Source organism: Euprymna scolopes, chromosome 26 (genome assembly GCF_053919585.1).
Source record: "Euprymna scolopes isolate OS-2025 chromosome 26, ASM5391958v1, whole genome shotgun sequence".
Taxonomy (NCBI): Eukaryota; Metazoa; Mollusca; class Cephalopoda; order Sepiida; family Sepiolidae; genus Euprymna; species Euprymna scolopes.
Window position 1 is genome coordinate 32,220,195 of NC_136507.1, and position 20,000 is coordinate 32,240,194.

At 33.1% G+C, this 20,000-nt stretch overlaps 1 protein-coding gene and 1 long non-coding RNA gene across 2 annotated transcripts in view; both read right to left on the reverse strand.

Annotated features, from left to right (window-relative positions):
• The window catches only part of LOC145247974 (uncharacterized), a 536,604-nt gene that overhangs the window by 54,323 nt on the left and 462,281 nt on the right, over nucleotides 1-20,000 (reverse strand). The gene's annotated exons all lie outside the window — the stretch shown is intronic.
• On the reverse strand, nucleotides 3,138-4,309 carry LOC145247972 (uncharacterized). Its single transcript, XR_013863313.1, has 2 exons — nucleotides 3,931-4,309; nucleotides 3,138-3,876 (listed from the first exon to the last, which is right to left on the reverse strand). It is a non-coding gene; the product is annotated as an uncharacterized LOC145247972 (long non-coding RNA).

Below are 20,000 nucleotides of genomic sequence, written 5' to 3' on the forward strand. Positions count from 1 at the left end.
TTCCCCATTGTACAACGTGATCAAGATCAGAGGAGAGAGAATCGGAGAGAACTTGGTCGTTTACTGTCTTAGATGTGCTACCATAGATGGTAGTGTCGTCAGCAAAAATGTCTACGAATGATGTAAGGATGTGATTTGGAAGATCATTAATGTAGATCAGGAAAAGAGTTGGACCCCTGAGGGACTCCAGCTTTTATACTGTGAGCTTCTGATTTTTGCCCATCAACTACTACTCTTATGAACCTACCAGAAAGAAATGATTTAATAATTGAGAAGACATTTCCAGCTATACCATAGCTGGAGATCTTGTGAAGTAAACCTTTATGCCATACTCTATCAAAGGCCTTTGATATGTCAAGAGCAATTGCCCTAGAAAGGTTGCCCCTGTCGAGAGATTCGCTAATCCTATGAGATATAACTGTAAGCACATCTGCTGTAGATCTAGCAGAACGGAAACCATATTGTGTGTCACTAAGAAGGTTATTTTTGCTGAGATGGTTGATTACTTCTGTATTTACATGGATCAGAAGATTGCCACAAGGGCAATGGTATTTGATTGCAGCATCTGCCGGAATGGATACTACACTTTGATCTTGGCCCGAAGGCCACAAAGGTGCCCCCCACCCGTGAAGGGGGGGGGCTGCATTGTTTCCGCTGGCACTTTCTACTGAAACCTCAGTCGTTTTCAGGCGGTTGTTTGTCTGCTGGGTTAAAAAAATATGTATTTACGCAGACATTATTAAATACAACGGAGATGTTATGCTTTTTTTTTTCTTTCTTTTTCGATTTTCCGTATACTTATTTTTATATCAAAATCGAGAATATTAACGAACGTTCCATTGTTCATTAATCTCATTCAATAAACACGTAAGTATTACCATTTATATTATATTTCTCTTTGTCGGTTTCACTTTCCTCAGAAACTATTGGGCCGATCTGGCTAAAATCTTGTATGGACCTTTATGATAAGGTGCAGTGAACTAACTATTATGGTATCTGTTTGATGCACAGTTAGGGATTAATACATATTAGTATTTTATGCAAAAAAAAAAATGAACAAAAAATAAAAAATATTCAACTATTAAGTTGGCACACACACACATATATATATATATTTTCAAAATATATTTATCCTCTGACACGTGTTTCGTCGTCTATGACTCATCAGAGTGGCTGAATGTACATCAACAAATAACATATATATATATATATATATGACAGTCTATATTCCAAATTGCAAGATGTTGACAATCTTACCGTTTATTCTTTAAATAAGTTGACAATTCTTGACAGCACCTGTTTTGCAGCGCAAAATTATTCACGTAATTATGTTAATTATTGAATTTATTTCGACTTTAACTTATAAATTTGAAAAAAAAAGGTGCATGAGCATGATCAAAAGAAATCCGCAAATTGGGTGAGAGAAGTTGCAATTACCTTTTTTATTTATTTATTAAAAAAAAATTTTTTTTAAATTATATTAAACAGGTGCCGTCAAGAATTGTGCATGTCAACATACTTAAAGGAATAAATGGTAAGATGGTCAACATCATGAAATCTTTGGATTTGGCATTAAGTAACCTGAAAAGGGTTGATATGCCGTGAAACAAAAACAACCAACTCTCTCTGAGATTGTTTTTCTGGGGTTAAGTAACCAATAAAGTGTAACAAGAATGCTCAATACCGAAGTAGAGTAGGGTATACTTTTTATCTGTTTTTACATATTGTTATTACACCGTAATGACCTCTCCAGGCGATACAGCATATTCGAAAGCAGATATTGCAAACTCTGCTTTCGTATAAGTGGTATCGCCCAAGGAGATCTCTGGTTACTAGTAGCTAGCTGACCAAAACATGCGCATGACTGTGTAGCAATATAATACAGCTTATGTAAAAACAAATAAAGCCACTTCAATTTCTTGTTCTGTCAGTGGAGGAGGAATCCTTCACGACTGAGACAATTTTTATTTTTGTTCCTTTTCTCCACATTAAAAAACGACCCTGGTGTCTAACTCTGTCCCATGGGGAGGCATTGTAAATAGGAATAAAGAAATATATATATATATATATATATATATATATATATATAATCATGAGAAAGAGAAAATGGACGCACAAGTAAAAAAAAAATCAATAGTTGATTAAACAAATATTCCATGGTTGAATTTCAGAAATGAAAAAAAAAAAAAACTAAGAATGCTGAAAGAATGAACGATAGTGGCAGCAAAGAAATCCGGTTTGAGGAGCTTCTCTCCCCCCGAGGCATTCAGTAAAGAAAAAGAAAACGTCGACTATGAAATATTTGCAGGCATATGGATGGGAATATATCCACCGCGACAGGATGCGAGAATTATGAACGGAAGGGGAGGGGCCGGTAGGTATGTTAAAGTTGAAAAGATCCGGGATCAGAATCGTATCTCTGAATACCCGGAAGCGAGAGGTGACTTTACATAGAGAGTATTGAAGAATAAGGTGGTCTGTATTAGAGAGAGAGAGAGAGAGAGAGGTAATATAAATAGATAGCAAGAACGAGTGAGGGGGGGGGATACAGAAGGATAGTATGAGAGCGAGACAAAGGGGGGAGGGGAATTTAAAAGGATAGTAAATGAGAGACAGACAGACTGCCTGAATTAAGAACCCGTTAGATTAGCGCCCAGCACATAACAACATATTATGTGTTAATCTATAAATATAAAGGCGAAAATGTATGTATGTATGTATGTATGTATGTATGTATGTATGTGTGTATGTATGTATGTGTGTTCGCTTTTTCTGTATGTCTACAAAAGGCTTTTTTTCAGAGAAGCGGTCGCTCGCTTCACAACTGTTTAAAAATTTTTATATCACATACAAATCGTAATATCTCACACTTAACAACGAAGCTCGTCTATCTATTTAATTTGCTCGATTTCGGGAAGATAAATATTCAATATTTGTCGGTCGCCGCATGTGGGTTAGTCTTTTTCCTATAACATCTTGGGGGTGGGGGTAAAAAGCGTTTAGCAGTAAATGAATACTATCCCGCAGTTGACCTCATTAACTCATTAAAACGAGCACCTGCTAAATCCAACTAATTAAATAAATTCAAACGTGTTTCCGTAAGCATCTCGCGGTGGGGCAATGATTAACGTCGCACGTTTTTTTGTTTTTTTTTTTGACACTTTAATTTACAACTTTGCCTCAAGGGTTCGGGTTCGATCCTCATACTTACTTTTTTTAACACCCCCCCCCAATACCCGGGCAACTCCGGGTACCCCTCGCTAGTGTATAATATAACAGACCGCCTCCCGGTCGTAAAATACGCTTAAATATGATATTTTAATTTATGTTGATTTCGTATTTCTTATTATAGAGCCAATTCTCTATTGCATCCAATATTCAGAAGAAAAAAAAAATGAATGACTTGGGTGCCATCAGCTTGAATCGAAATCAAAACCTCCAGCATTATTCGTTATCATCTGAGCTAAGTCCATATGCATATAAAACCTTACAAAATAATGTTAAATGTATATTTATGCATATGTAGAAATAACATGTTTAGTCGACTTACGCCTGCCAAGAAACAATTGCAGCTATTTTTACCGGCTAAATCCAAATCGAATTTGGTCCAGAGAGTCAAATCCACTGTATATCAATTTCAAGTCTGTAGGTCAAAAACTTTGATAGGTAGAGACCGTTCCGCAGACACAATGTCATTTATTAGCCAACAAAGATGGTTGTCGACATTCTTCATGTGTCAGTGGCCATCTGTGTTGGCTAACATCTCGTAAAAAATGAATAGTTGAAATGAAAACAAAATAAAAGAAAACATCTAAAACACGCCCGGGAAGTAGAAAAATAAGTTTTATTGGCTACATTTCTTTACTGTATATTTGACTTTTTCTTTTTTTTTTCTTCACTTTACTGGACAAGCCTTACTGTATATTTGACTTTTTTTTTTTCTTTCTTCACTTTACTGGACAAGCCTTAGTACATTTATCTATTCGTTTTGTATGGAACCATTTTTAAATCGAATCGCAGTTTTTTGTTTTTCGCTTAGCATTTCTCTATTTATTTAATTCATTTAATTTATTTATTTTATTTATTTATATTTTTTATTTATTCATTTATTTTATTTATTTATATTTTTTATTTATTCATTTATTTAAGTTATTTATTTTATTTAATTAAATTTATTTAATTTATTTATTTTATTTATTTTTATTTTATTTATTTTTATTTTATTTATTTTTATTTTATTTATTTTTATTTTTTTTTTTATTTAATTATTTTTATTTTATTATTTTTATTTTATTTATTTTTATTTTATTTATTTTTATTTTATTTATTTTTATTTTATTTATTTTTATTTTATTTATTTTTATTTTATTTATTTTTATTTTATTTATTTTTATTTTATTTATTTTTATTTTATTTATTTTTATTTTATTTATTTTTATTTTATTTATTTTTATTTTATTTATTTTTATTTTATTTATTTTTATTTTATTTATTTTTATTTTATTTATTTTTATTTTATTTATTTTTATTTTATTTATTTTTATTTTATTTATTTTTATTTTATTTATTTTTATTTTATTTATTTTTATTTTATTTATTTTTATTTTATTTATTTTTATTTTATTTATTTTTATTTTATTTATTTTTATTTTATTTATTTTTATTTTATTTATTTTTATTTTATTTATTTTTATTTTATTTATTTTTATTTTATTTATTTTTATTTTATTTATTTTTATTTTATTTATTTTTATTTTATTTATTTTTTGTTCAAGTTCACCCTTAACAAGGCACATCACCACTTGGACGTAAGGGACTGCTTTTGGGGGCAATGCCTAGGAAAGGTTAACAAGATGTTGGTTTACGTTACATTTAAACTTCTGCATTGTCAGAGAAGCAGGTAGCAGGAAGGGAATTCCAAAGTCTAGCTGTTCGAGGGAAGAAACTATTAAAGTAGAATGCTTTCTAGCATTCAGGGACCTCAACAGTGAAGGTGTGAGATTTTTTTTTTTTTTTTTTTTTGCTAAGTAGGTTTGTCAGGGATATGTATATCGAGGGGCACAAGTGAAAGAAGTTCATCAGAGCACATTTCATTAAAATAGTGATAAAACAGGCACAGATGCAAAGTTGCAGTGATGGGACAGGGGTTGGAGCTTAGTTGACAAAGTGGGGCCTGCTAGATTGGAGACTCTTTTTTTTTTTTGGACCCTATCCAAGAGGGAGAGGCTACAAGTAGATGATGCACCAAACCAGATGTGGCAGCAATACTCCTGGCATGGACGAATGATGGCCTTGTAAAAGATCTTTCTATTCCAGTAGTTTCTTCCCAAGAACCGCTAGACTCTGGAATTCCATTCCAGGTTCCTGCTTCCCTAACTGTACTGACATGCAGAAATTCAAGTGCAACGTGAACCGACATCTTGCTACCCAAATCCCAACATAGTGCCCCAGTAGTTGCTGCCCCTGATAGTAGCCCCCTACACCAAAGTGGCAATGCGCCTCGTTTGGGGTGAAAATGTAATTAAAAAAAAAAAAAAAAATTAAAGAAAAGGTACAGAATTTTCCTTATATTCAAGTATTTTAAACGTATTGTATTGAGTTATTCTTAAAACAAATTAATCACTAAAATCAAATTAGTTTGCTCCCCATGCTTAATAATTCCAACATTTCTACTTATTGTTAAAGGAGGAACATGGTCTGTTCTTGCACGTAAACGAATGGATGGATGACAGGTGCACATTTCTTTTCTACACTTGCACAATTGCTTTTCAACGATGACTTCGGGCGAGAAAGATGATCACGAGCACCAGAAGATAAGATTCACTTTGAAAATAAGTGAGGAACTTTCTTTTATCTCTTGATGCCTCCGTTCAGTTTCAAGAGACAATGGACACTCTCGTAAGGGTAGCTGCGCGTGTAAATTGTGAGGCAAGGGTTGTGCAATCACCAACCACAACTCTCGCTACTTGGGTCCAATGGCAACGACGAGTCCAGGACGACTGGAAACAATGCTGAGATAAGCGGAGAGCACATACAGAACCTGGAATCCCAAAATGATCAAACATTTTAGTACTGACCAGGCTTAACGTTGGTGATATGATGGGAACCGGTGCGTCAACGTGATTATGCTGTATCTTTAATCTCTCTTTATACATAAAGCATTGCGTGTGTGAGAGACTTTCCTATGGACTCCAAAACGGCTGGGCCAATTTTTACATTTCAGACAAAAATACTGCTTATTTGAGCGTGTTCTTAGGTTTTGTATCGGAATGCATCTGATGAGTATCGAAAAATTGTTAATCGAAAAATCCTATCAAAGATGGAACATTTCTGAATTTTTGAGATGAGAACCTGTGATGCCGTGGTTAGACTACTGGAAAAACTCGATTGTAAAAGTGATATTCTCCTGAAGGTTCAATCCTCAGTGTGGGCGACCGAAAAAAATACATTTGCAAATTACTTAGGACCTCTATCCAGTTATGGCTGACGGAACAAGAGCATGCTACCTCCGTGAAGTAAATAAAGGGTTCTGCTCGAAATTCTGTCGACATTCCCAAGTTTGACAGAAACATTCCAGAGTTCGACAAGATACACCTGAAGAAGGTCGGAGGTTATATCGACCGAAACGTTGTGAAAATCACACTCAAGATGAGAACTGGTCCGATGAATGAAGATAGAACAGTCCTGTTATGAAACAAGGTTAAGTTCTTAAAAAGCCTAACATCACAAATGCATTTGAGAAGTTTTATCACCACACAAGAAGAAAGGCCCAGCGTATTAAATCAACAGTAGGTTCTTTAATAAGGCAGGGGCGCATTTGAAATAAACATTTGTTTAGAACACAATTGAACCATGATACTTGACTTTTGAATTTAAAAATTTAATTAAAGCCATTATGTAAAAATAATTTAACAAAATAAACAGTAGGTTCTCTACAGTGCAATGTAGACTACAATATATTATGGACTGTCACCATGGGAAGGCCTGTGAAGTTTCCTACAGGTGCACCGCAGTGGGTCCCCAACTATAGCAGGCAATCAATCGATTTGATTGTAAAAATAGGCCAGTTCAATGATTTCGATGATAATAAACGTATGGTGTGGAACATGCCTGGGCAATGTCGAACCTCCCTGCTAGTCATATATATATATCGTATATTTCGGCGTATAAGACGACCCTTAAAGTTAAAAAATCATCTTTTAAAAACACATTATTTCATAAAATACCGGCAGTTGCAATCTCTAGCTTAGGCTAAACAAACATGGTTTCGTGATTTAACAGTCGTCCTGTACAACCGATATGTGATAAATTTATGAAAATTTGTACCTCGTCTTATCTGACGGTCGCCTTATACAGTGTGTGTGTGTATATATAAATATATATATATATATATATATATATAATCTCGTAAGTTATAAAATATATATGGCGATTAAGCTACAGTGAATATTCCGCGTTTCATCCACTCTAGGACTCTTCAGGCTTATGCGCTATGCGAAGCCTGAAGAATCCTAGAGTGGATGAAACGCGGAGTATTCAGTGTAGCTTAACCGTCCCATATATTTTATAACTTACTAACTAGCTCTACCTACGTATTGAGCACTTTTGAAGTAAATACTTAAAGTTTATGCATAAATTTATACTTTCGTATATTAATTTTATGTGAATAAACAAAGTAGTTATATATCCTTGACGATGAATCCAGAAGGATTGGAAAGTACTCTGACTTTAGACAAATATGGCGATTACATCAGCCAGTTCCTGCCAGAAGTGAAGATCATTATTCGAAAAAGATCAGAAGCAGAATTTTTAGACAAAAAAAAAAAAAAAACTTTTTTTATTTAATGAAATATGCTGAAAAGAAAAAATGCTATATATATATATATATATATATATATATATATATATATGCAGCATTTTTCTAAAGTTAGCAACTCGAGCTCTGTAAAAGTGATAGGCAAATGTTTATTTAATAGACATTTGACGAGACGTTTACGAGCACCTATCCATGGTCCAGTGTTTTGAACTGCCGACTATGAACGCGATGGTTGTAGCTTCAATCCACGGCTAGGGAAAGGTACTAGTTTAGCCACACTGATTAGTTGTCATTGAGCGAAACAGTCCGTATCTAAATGACATGTATATTCATGAATCCTGAGTTGACTTCGAGGCGTCAGGATTGGAACGACAGGTTTACACACGGATTCTCCAGTGTCGCGAACCCAATGGCTTACTCGTAAAACAGAATGCGCAGTAATTACTTGCGATTTCGGTGTCCATTTTGATGTCCTATTTGAGACGAGGGTCGGTTGAATTATGAACGGATAAAGCGGGAAATAATGAAGCTAATGGGAAACGGGGATGGGGGGGGGGGCAGGTCAATAATAGTGGTGAGCTTTAAAAGGCTCGGCATCAGGCTAGGTGGGTGGGATGGGGCATCTGAACGTATCCTTTTGCCTTTGAGGTAGTAAATTAGTTCCAGGTACGACTTCATGGGAAATTGTCAGTAGCAACAAAAATTAATGGAACACTAGTTCACACCTCTCTCTTATATATATATATATATATATATATATAGTGGATGGCCTATATAAATTGGGGTTATTGACCTGCATTGCATTATCAACATTGTATGTGTGTTCTATTTTGCTCCTCTATAAATTATATATGAGAGAGAATAAACGAGAAAAAGTTATATTCCAAAATTTATGATATGGACCATCTTATGATTTATTCCTTTAATTCAGTTGACTTACGTAATTCTTGACAGTATCTGCTTCATAGCGCAAAATCAATCAATTATATATATATATATATATATATATATATATATATATATATATATATATATATATATATATATATATATATATATAATTATATATAAGCCTGAGGAGTGTATGAAACGCGGAATATTCAGTGTAGCTTAATCACCATATATATTTTATAACTTACTCTACCTATGTATTGAGCACTTTTAAGTAAATACTTAGTTTACGCATAAATTTATACTTTCGTATATTAATTTTATGTGAGTAAATGAAGTAGTTATATATATATATATATTGCTTTGTTTTGGTTTAGCGATATGTTTTGAATTAATTTAATTATTTACGAAAGTGCATTTTTACCTAAATGCGAGTTGGGAATAATTTTCCCTTTTAACCAATTTGGTACCCCCACATGGGGAGCGGTATATATATATATATATATATATATATATATATATATATATATATTTTTTTTTTTAATGTAATTATCCACTGACACGTGTTTCGTCGTCTACGACTCATCAGTGGCTGTACCTAGCGAGATTCGAAATCTGGACCCAACGGTAATGAGCCTAAACCCTTACCCCTGGACCATCTCGCCAACTGTCTGGATATATCGCGATTTACTTAGATGTTGTTTTGATTTGGTTTTAGCGATACATGTTTTGACTGAATTCAATCATACACACGTGTGCGGGGGAATATGCTTATTTAATTATATTTCACCTTTTATTTATACCAACTTTTCAATTTATGAAGCGCAACGTAACTAGAGCAAACACAAATAAATAATAAGAACTCTATATTCCAAATGTCAAGATATTGACCACCTTACCATTTCTTTCTTTCAGTACGTTGAGAGGCACAATTCTGGACAACACCTGTTTCGTAGCTCAGAATCATTCATGTTATTGTCAATTTGGGAATTTTGGCTTTTAACTCACTAGAAGGAATTCATCAACTTGAACAAAAGGCAAGAGAATATTGGCGCGAATACAAAATCCGAGAATTTTCAAATTCAAAGACGGTATAACTAATCATGCCCATATTCCTTTATTTTCTTTTAAAGTTGTTAAGTTCCTTTTCTTCTGATGAGTTAAGGGCGGCATAAATTTAAAAATTGACATAATAATTACATGAATGGTTCTGTACTACGAAACAGGTGCTCTTAAGAATTGAACATTTTAACATGCTTAAAGAAATAAACAATAAGATAGAAAGCATCTTGTGATTTGGATTATAGATTTTTTGTCATATATATATATATATATATATATATATATATATATATATATGAGAGAGGGGGGTATAGACTCTGCAGTTGCTATTGAAATTCTTTTTTTCCAGTCTTTCTTGTCATTTGCTTTATTCACTCAAAGATGATTCGACGAAGAATCGAAAACGTTCGTGACAATATTTCTTATATATATATATACACACAGAGTATTGCAACTTAATCTAACATCTGATGAAAAATAAATGGTTACTAAAAAATACAGTTCCTATTTACTTGCCTCCCCACGAAGGCAGAGATAAACACAAGGTCGGTTTTTAATGTGGGAAAAATCCAGCTCCCCCAAAAGGGCACTCCAGATAGGAACAAAAATAAAAATTGTCTCGGTCATGGGGGATTTCTCCTCCGCTGACCAATGACAGAAAAGGTGAAGTGTAGTACCAGAACAGATACTACACTTTGTTCATAGCCAAAAGGTTAAGTACGATAGTTACTTACAAAATAAGTTACTCGAAATAAATATAAATGAATAAACGAATAAAATATTTACTTAAAAACAATATTTACTCAACATAAATGAATAAAATATTTACTTAAAATAATAGTTACTCCGAATAAATAAATAAAATCATTATTTTAAAATAATAGTTACTACAAATAAATAAATAAAATCATTATTTTAAAATAATAGTTACTACAAATAAATAAATAAAATCATTATTTTAAAATAATAGTTACTACAAATAAATAAAAAAATCGTAATTTTAAAATAAGTTACTACAAATAAATAAAAAAAATCGTTATTTTAAAATAATAGTTACTACAAATAAATAAATAAAATCATTATTTTAAAATAATAGTTACTACAAATAAATAAATAAAATCATTATTTTAAAATAAGTTACTACAAATAAATAAATAAAATCATTATTTTAAAATAAGTTACTACAAATAAATAAAATCGTTATTTTAAAATAATAGTTACTACAAATAAATAAAATCGTTATTTTAAAATAAGTTACTTCGAATAAATGAATAAAATTGCTAATTTAAAATAAGTTACTACAAATAAATAAATAGATAAATAAATAAAAAAAATCGTTATTTTAAAATAATATTTACCCCCAAATAACTAACTTGGTCGAAGAGAAAATATATTAAAACTTTCATTTCTAATTTGCTGCGATATTTTTCATATTTTAATGATTTAGTTTTCATTTTTTTTAAATTTAATTTCTTTTTGTCAAAATGAGAAATTATTTTTTCGTAAAATAATAAATATAAAAAAATGTGCATTTAATTTGTTAGTAACCATATTACTTTTCATGCTCACATTTTTCTATTGTAATCTTTTACTTTTGACAAATCTTTATCAAGCTATGATCTACAAAATGGAAGGGCGTTATTTATAGAGCAGATAGAAGGACAAGGAAGACAAGAAGACTACAAAACAATAGTGGCTGGGGAGGGGCAAGAAAACAAGAAGGGATAATAAATAATTAAAACCCCTATAGTAAGAAAAAAATGTATAAATAAAGGTTATCGCAAAGAAGTAACGAAAGAGGAAGTACCTATTTACAATGCCTCCCCACGGGACAGAGTTAGACACCAGGGTTGTTTTTTAACGTGGAGAAAAGGTACAAAAATAAAAAATTGTCTCAGTCGTGAAGGATTTCTCCTCCACCGAAAGAGAATAAGAAATGGAAGTGCAGCATCTGAAGAACAGATACTACACTTTGAGATATTAAATCCTTTATTCATGTTAAAAAAATACATTGAAAATCAACAATGAACAAAAAACCTAGGCACATGGCCAACTCAAAAGGGGGGATTGTGGGGGGGGGGTCGTTGGTCATCCTTGTCACTCCAGAACTAAACAAAATCAAAAGTTTCTCCCAGCTAGTATCTTTCACCATAATACCACATTCACCTTTTCATACTGGGGGACATCCTACTTAACTCCCAATTTTTAAAATATTTTTTATTGACGTGTAAAAACAAAAAAAGATAACAATAAAAATGGTACAATAATTCATTCGTGTCGAGGGGGGGGAAGAGGGGGGGATTAGTATGTCCCTCCCAACCCCGTCTAGTTGATAGACTGCCCGTTCCACTAGGTTTGTAAAAGGAACCTGGCTTCTGCTGGTCAGTCTCTAAGTGGGGATGCCCTCTAGATGGGGGTGAATGGAGAAAAGAAAATTTTGTGGGTAAGGAATGGGGGTTAGTTTGTATTTCTTTCTCTCAAAGATGAGTGAAATTTAGAGGAGGGAGTGAAAACAAAAATTGCAAGAAAGAGGGGGTGGGGATCTTGGAGGCTTCCTAATCAGGGAGGGATGGAACACACACTCAGTTAGCTGAGAGGCTATTTGTTAAATTTTACTTTACAGAACTGCGCGTTCCACACCTAGGCGGGGAACACGTATTCAAATTTGGCTCCTTTTCGTACACACAGACTTGCTACATGTATCCATTTTCTGTCAAATGCCACGCGATGCAGCCTTCTTCTATCACATCTGATCTTCACCCATAGTTGGACACTTTGATCTTGACCAAAAGGCTAACGAAAGAGGAAGTAGATGAAAAATAACTAATATATTTGCAGTAATGTTATGTTAAGATATTATGAAGATAAAAAGAATTGTATGTGTGTGTGTGTGTGTATGTATGTATGTATGTATATATATATATATATATATATTACAATAGAAAAATTCGAGCATGAAAAGTAAAGGATTAGTTGTTAAAACTGGAAAAGAAAATGACAATATTCTAGTAAAAATACTAATTTATAACATAAAATATTGCAGCATTAAGAATTGATTATATAATATTATAAATTAAAAAAAAATGTTTTAATGCTGCAATATTTTAAGTTATAAATTTATTATATTTTTTACTGGAATATCTTGTTCTTTTTTCCGGTTTGTAACAACTAGTCCTTTACTTTTCCATGTTTAAGCTTAACCATATTACTTTTCATGCTCACATTTTTCTATTGTAATCCATAATTTTAATTGGCTTCCAATAAATTCACTTGTTCTTTGTTTAATTTCAGTCTTACTTTTTGCCCCCATAAACACATATATAATAACAATGTGCGGCACTCGTCTGCTTTCAATAAAATTCCCCGAATTATCTCTTTCATGCTTTCATTAGTGAATTAGTAGCAGCAGTAGTCGCTTAAGCGATGTGGTTGCTATGGAAACCAGTCATAAAAAGCGTCGTTCACCTCCTTACATATTTTTACGATTTTGAAAACCAGAAAATTCATAACTTTTTTTTTAAATTCAATTTTCACCCCAAACAAGGCACAGTGCCACTTTGAAGCAGGGGGCTACTATTAGGGACTTAATTAGCGGGAGATGAGTAGAAAGATGTTTGTTAACATTACACTTGAACTTCTGCATATCATTGCAGTTGGGAAAGCAGAATCTCAGAAGGGAGTTCCAAAGACCCGCAGTTATGGGGAAGAAACTATTGGAGTAAAAGGCTTTCTTGCACCTAGGGATCTCTACTGTAAAGGGATGAGACTTAGTAGCTTGTCGGGGGTAGTTACGTCGGGGAGGTACAAGTGTTTGCAGTTCGTCAGAGCATTCACCATTAAAGTATTTGTAGAACAGGCAGAGGGATGCAACATCTCGTCGATGGGACAGAGGCTGAAGCCTAGATGACAGTTCAGGACCTATCAGGTTGGCGACTCTCTTTTGAACCTTGTCCAGGAGCGAGAGACAAGCAGCAGATGCACCAGCCCAGATGTGACAACAGTACTCCATACATGGGCGAATGGTTGCCTTATAGAGGTATAGGATACTGTCAGGCGTAAGTAGTTTTCTAGCACGGTAGAGGGAGCCAACCTTTCTTGCAGCAGCCTTGGCAATGCTCTCAATGTATAAAATTGAAAAAAAAAAAATTCACAATATAACTGAGGTGATCTATACACTGTAATAATTGTTTGAGATTTGGTCGAAAAATGAGTGAGCGGTGAAGCTTGAAAGCAGTTCTAAATGACTGAAACTGTCACTTAACCATATATTCAAATACGGTTATGCTTGAATGATACACGAATATATATTTTGTATTCTCGATGATTTTCTACATATACTAAACTTTTTATACCTTGATAAGTTTTCATTTTTAACGAATACTTCAATACTTTAATCCCTGAAAAAAAAAATTTTTTTTAATTTTTTTTTTTGTCTTTGGTATCACCACTTATCCTCGAGTGGCCTTCGGTCCTGATAAGGGCTAATGAATGTAAAGTGGTAGTGAAGTAATCGTTAATGGTGTAAATTGGGTAGAATTTGATTATTTATGGGGGCAGCTCCCCAAGAACTTGTTTATATTGGATTTAAAGGCTACCATGTTGTATTCAACTGAGAAGCATGCCAGCGAAACAGTGTTCCAGAGGAGGGCAGGTCTTGGAAAGAAGGTTTGTTTATGGAATTTGCGTTTAGATTTAGGCACAGATGGGGTCAATCATGTATAGTTGCTGTAGTTAGTTGAGTGTTTTTTTTTGTTTTTTTTTTGTGAAAGTTTGACAAGGAGGAACCATTGATTGAAGTTCAGTCGAGCACTTGCTATGAAAATACCGTTAGAGATATGTCTCTTCTGTGGGAAAGAGGTTGCAGGGAAGAGAAGAGCTCTCTACAAAGCATTGTAACTGAACTCGATCTTATTCCAAGGGTGCACAGCAATGACGTCATCTACATTTATGCGAGTGACTTGAATTTCACGTTACAATGGAATTGTTTCCAGGATTGTGTAACGGGGGTCGGGAGATGCAAGTAACTTGGGTCTGCAAAGCGATGCTTATTATTGGGAATTCTACGACGATCCAATTTAATCGCAAACTTGCTGACCGAAGATTATCCTTATTTTGAGGATCTTTTAGGTTTGTATATTGGAAACGAAAACAAAAAAACACACACAGCTGCGTGGCTGGGTTCGAATCTCCCGAACGACAGGAATGGTCATCCTACACTGATGATTGCGTAAGCATGAAACACTAGTGTCTGTAGGTATAAAAGAATAATTATTTAATCATAATCATCTAGCCCGTTTGAGAATACTTAAGGATGGACACTGCCTGGGAGGTAGCTTGTTTGAAGTATCACTAGTAAATCTGTGGGTATTTATGAAGGCTGGGAGCAATGCGAGAGAAAGCGAGTGCTTGTAAAGGTTATCAACAGATCGTTTTTTTATATGTCGTTTTAAGCAAAAACAACAGTACTTAACTGTCATGTCGATAATAGTAATATATCCAAAAATTATGAAAATTTATTGAGTTAAACAACTGCTATTTTAAGTAAAAACAACGTCTATCGGTATAGGTTAGAAATGTTGGCAGCCATAAAAATATCCGTTTCGATTTGTCCCCTGTGTACGAACTCTTTAACGTCTACTTTATAAGATCTAAGAAAAATGCAATTTTACCCAAATTTTCGTAAAAATTATGTTAAATTATAAATAACTTTCTACTCGATGAATTTTCGTAATTTTGGGATATATTACTAGTTTGGACATGATACTAAAGTAAGTAATATTATTTTTTTTGCTTAAAAAGATATTGAATAAAAATAGATCTGTCAACTTCATCTTAACAAGCACCAAAACGTGGAATTCTGGAAGAAAGTCTGAACAAAAGCAACCAATCGAAAACTGTTTGGATTACGAATCTTCATAGAAATCCATTTTCTCAAAAGATCTTTCTGATATCAAATCAGTAAATATGGGATTTAACTGCTAAATATCAATAAGAAAATTTAAATCTATATATCTATAAAAGTAAACGTGTCTGTCTGTCTGTGTGTCTGTCTGTCTGTGTACATTTCCCTACGCAATAACTCTGTCAATTTTTAGTCTATAGACTCGAAATTTGAAATACCGGGTACTGAGATTTGGGAAAATCGATGTGACGGGTGTCAGCCAGAAATTTGGCTGTTAAGGGGTCAAATTTCAACGATTTGACCTTTAAGAACTCTACCAAACCCCTCCGACAATTTTGGGTCTAGACACTTGAAATTTTAGATATAGGTTCCTTGAACCTGGATCTAACTTAATAAAGTGATTTGAGCCCGAAACTATAAATTTTAAGGGGTCATAATAGGGGTCAAAGTTTTAAAAAATTAACCATTTTTTTTTGTTTTTTTTGCTTTTTTTGCACAGCATACACCTCCAAACACCCGAGCAACGCCGGGCAACCCTGCTAGTATATATATATATATATATATATATATATATCCCGGATGGTGTTAAATTTTTAATAATTTTGTGAGAAAATCTCCCCTTCTCAAAAAAGGAATACAAAAAGTGAAACTGTCAAACGGAGTAAAAAAAAAAAAAAAAAAAAAAAAAATACAGTTGTCCCCTTTTTGAAAACATGAGGCTCGCAGACAAATAGCAGGAATACAATATGGAAGGAAATCCAATGCTTTTAATATTTTATCTTATTAATGTTCCCTTTTTTTTTATTCACTCGCTAGTTCTTTCACTTTATTTACTTTTCTTTTAATGTTTAAACTCGGCAAAATTTTATTTTCTTGTCAAATCTCCAACCTATGCCCCCCCCCCTTGTCAAACTTCTACGAGAAACACTTGTCTAGCTGAAAACACTATCAATAATTTCCCTTGCACTTCTTTCTTAGAACTGCACACCTGCGGAACTCTCTTCTATTTGCCTGCTTTCCAGCTGACTATAATATGGTCATCTTCAAGTCCAACGTAAACAAGTTCTTGATGAGCCGTTTCCCTCAAGTAATCCAATTTACCAAATTTCCACAACTAACAATTACTACGACATTGCCCCATTGACCACTGTATACTTATTAATCCTTATCCCCGAGTGGCCTCTAGGCCTTGATAAGTGGGGACCTCTTTGTGTAGAAGAAAAAAAAAAGTGTCTAGACATAGAGATGTGTTCAGAGCTGGAGACTTCGCTGGCTTGGTCACATTGAAAGAATGGACATAAGTTCTTAGATTAATGGATGTACAACAGCCTGAAGAAAAATCTAGGAAGTGAGAATGACGTATCCGAAAGGAGAAACAAAGACCTGGGTAGAGACAGGTGCGTTTAGAAGTCAATTTTAAAGGGGGGGGGCAACACATACCAGTTTGTAGAAGAAACGATAAACTTAATATTTAATTGATTTTCTTTATTTTAATAAAGAAAAAAAAAAAAAAAGAAAAATTGTTTGAATTCATTTCTTTTCCTTCCATTAATCATTTATGGTCCCCTCGACTAAAGGAGAGTAGGCCTGTAAATTCACCCTTGTCCGTTCGTCTGTCCGCACTTTTCTCAATAAAGTTTTGGAAATTTAGCCCAAATATTAAACATGGTATGAGTAAAAAAAAAAGTAACAGAAATCCCGTAGCACTCCCCTAGAGGTGCCTTTTGAGTCAAAATAGCTAAAATTGACACTTTTGTGCTTATTAAAAAAAAATGATGCCTTGGATTTTTATAAAACTTTCAAACTGATTTCTATATAATTTTGTTTGTCTATACTTCGATAACTCTTTGGTGTGCCCCAGGGGCTTTTTTATTTTTTATTTTATTTATTTATTTATTTTTTATTTATTTATTTATTTATTTTTTTTTTTTTTTAGGGGCTAATAAAAAAAACACTCCATTTTTGGGAGTGTTATATCATATTTGTCCAAAATTTCCTGCATGTCTATTTAGCAATTTTGCATGGTGCTGAACTCAAAGTTAAATATGTTAAGGCCTTGGGGCTGGGATAGGGGCAAATGCTGAACTTAGTCATTTTTTATGCCTCGTTCACTGTGCACTCACGGGGGACCATACATGCTTCACTTGTTTTTCTTTTTCATATTTTATCTTCTATATTACGTTTTATTATTTTTTAAATCTTGTATTGTTACCTACGTGCATTTTTTTTTTTCCTTTTACATATTGTTCTTTCCATTTTCATTCAATTGTACGTATTTCCTTTCATCCCATAAAGTTTTTCTTTTTGTTCCGATAATTACTTTTGTTTAATTTTAAATATCTTTTTTTTCTTCATTGTGCTTCTCGATTCATTTTGTAAAAATGTATTTTCTTTAATTTTTTATTCTACATATTTTTTCCTCATATTATTTTTATTTTCATTCAATTTTACATATTTCATTGTTTTATTGTTTTTTTTTTGTTCCAAACGTTCTTTTTTGTTGTTCCAGACGTTCCTTTCTTTTTTATTTTGTTCGAAGCGTTTTTTTGTTGCAAACATTCCTTTTTTTTGTTGTTCCAAAGGTTCTTTTTTGTTTGTTTGTTTGTTCAAAAGGTTCTTTTTTGTTTGTTTGTTTGTTCCAAAGGTTCTTTTTTGTTTGTTTGTTTGTTCCAAAGGTTCTTTTTTGTTTGTTTGTTTGTTCCAAAGGTTCTTTTTTGTTTGTTTGTTTGTTCCAAAGGTTCTTTTTTGTTTGTTTGTTTGTTCCAAAGGTTCTTTTTTGTTTGTTTGTTTGTTTCAAAGGTTCTTTTTTGTTTGTTTGTTTCAAAGGTTCTTTTTTGTTTGTTTGTTCCAAAGGTTCTTTTTTGTTTGTTTGTTTGTTCCAAAGGTTCTTTTTTGTTTGTTTGTTTGTTCCAAAGGTTCTTTTTTTTTTGTTTGTTTGTTCCAAAGGTTCTTTTTTGTTTGTTTGTTTGTTCCAAAGGTTCTTTTTTGTTTGTTTGTTTGTTCCAAAGGTTCTTTTTTGTTTGTTTGTTCCAGACGTTCCTTTGTTTTTTATTTTGTTCGAAGCGTTTTCTTTTTTCTTTTATTTTTTTTTGTCCGAAGCGTTCTTATTTTTTTGTTGCAAACATTCTTTTTTTGTTTTGTTCCAAATGTTCTTTTTTGTTTGTTTGTTTGTTCCAAAGGTTCTTTTTTGTTTGTTTGTTTGTTCCAAAGGTTCTTTTTTGTTTGTTTGTTTGTTCCAAAGGTTCTTTTTTGTTTGTTTGTTTGTTCCAAAGGTTCTTTTTTGTTTGTTTGTTTGTTCCAAAGGTTCTTTTTTGTTTGTTTGTTTGTTCCAAAGGTTCTTTTTTGTTTGTTTGTTTGTTCCAAAGGTTCTTTTTTGTTTGTTTGTTTGTTCCAAAGGTTCTTTTTTGTTTGTTTGTTCCAAAGGTTCTTTTTTTGTTTGTTTGTTCCAGACGTTCCTTTTTTTGTTTGTTTGTTCCAAGCGTTCTTTGTTTGTTTGTTTGTTCCAAGCGTTCTTTGTCTGTTTGTTTGTTCCAAGCGTTCTTTGTCTGTTTGTTTGTTTCAAGCGTTCTTTGTTTGTTTGTTTGTTTGTTTGTTCCAAGCGTTCTTTTTTTGTTTGTTTGCTCCAAGCGTTCTTTGTTTGTTTGCTCCAAGCGTTCTTTGTTTGTTTGTTTGTTCCAAGCGTTCTTCTTTTGTTTGTTTGCTCCAAGCGTTCTTTGTTTGTTCCAAGCGTTCTTTGTTTGTTTGTTTGTTCCAAGCGTTCTTCTTTTGTTTGTTTGCTCCAAGCGTTCTTCTTTTGTTTGTTTGCTCCAAGCGTTCTTCTTTTGTTTGTTTGCTCCAAGCGTTCTTTGTTTGTTTGCTCCAAGCGTTCTTTGTTTGTTTGCTCCAAGCGTTCTTTGTTTGTTTGCTCCAAGCGTTCTTTGTTTGTTTGCTCCAAGCGTTCTTTGTTTGTTTGTTCCAAGCGTTCTTTGTTTGTTTGTTCCAAGCGTTCTTTGTTTGTTTGTTCCAAGCGTTCTTTGTTTGTTTGTTCCAAGCGTTCTTTGTTTGTTTGTTCCAAGCGTTCTTTGTTTGTTTGTTTGTTCCAAGCGTTCTTTGTTTGTTTGTTTGTTCCAAGCGTTCTTTGTTTGTTTGTTTGTTCCAAGCGTTCTTTGTTTGTTTGTTTGTTCCAAGCGTTCTTTGTTTGTTTGTTTGTTCCAAGCGTTCTTTTTTGTTTGTTTGTTTGCTCCAAGCGTTCTTCTTTTGTTTGTTTGCTCCAAGCGTTCTTCTTTTGTTTGTTTGCTCCAAGCGTTCTTTGTTTGTTTGTTCCAAGCGTTCTTTGTTTGTTTGCTCCAA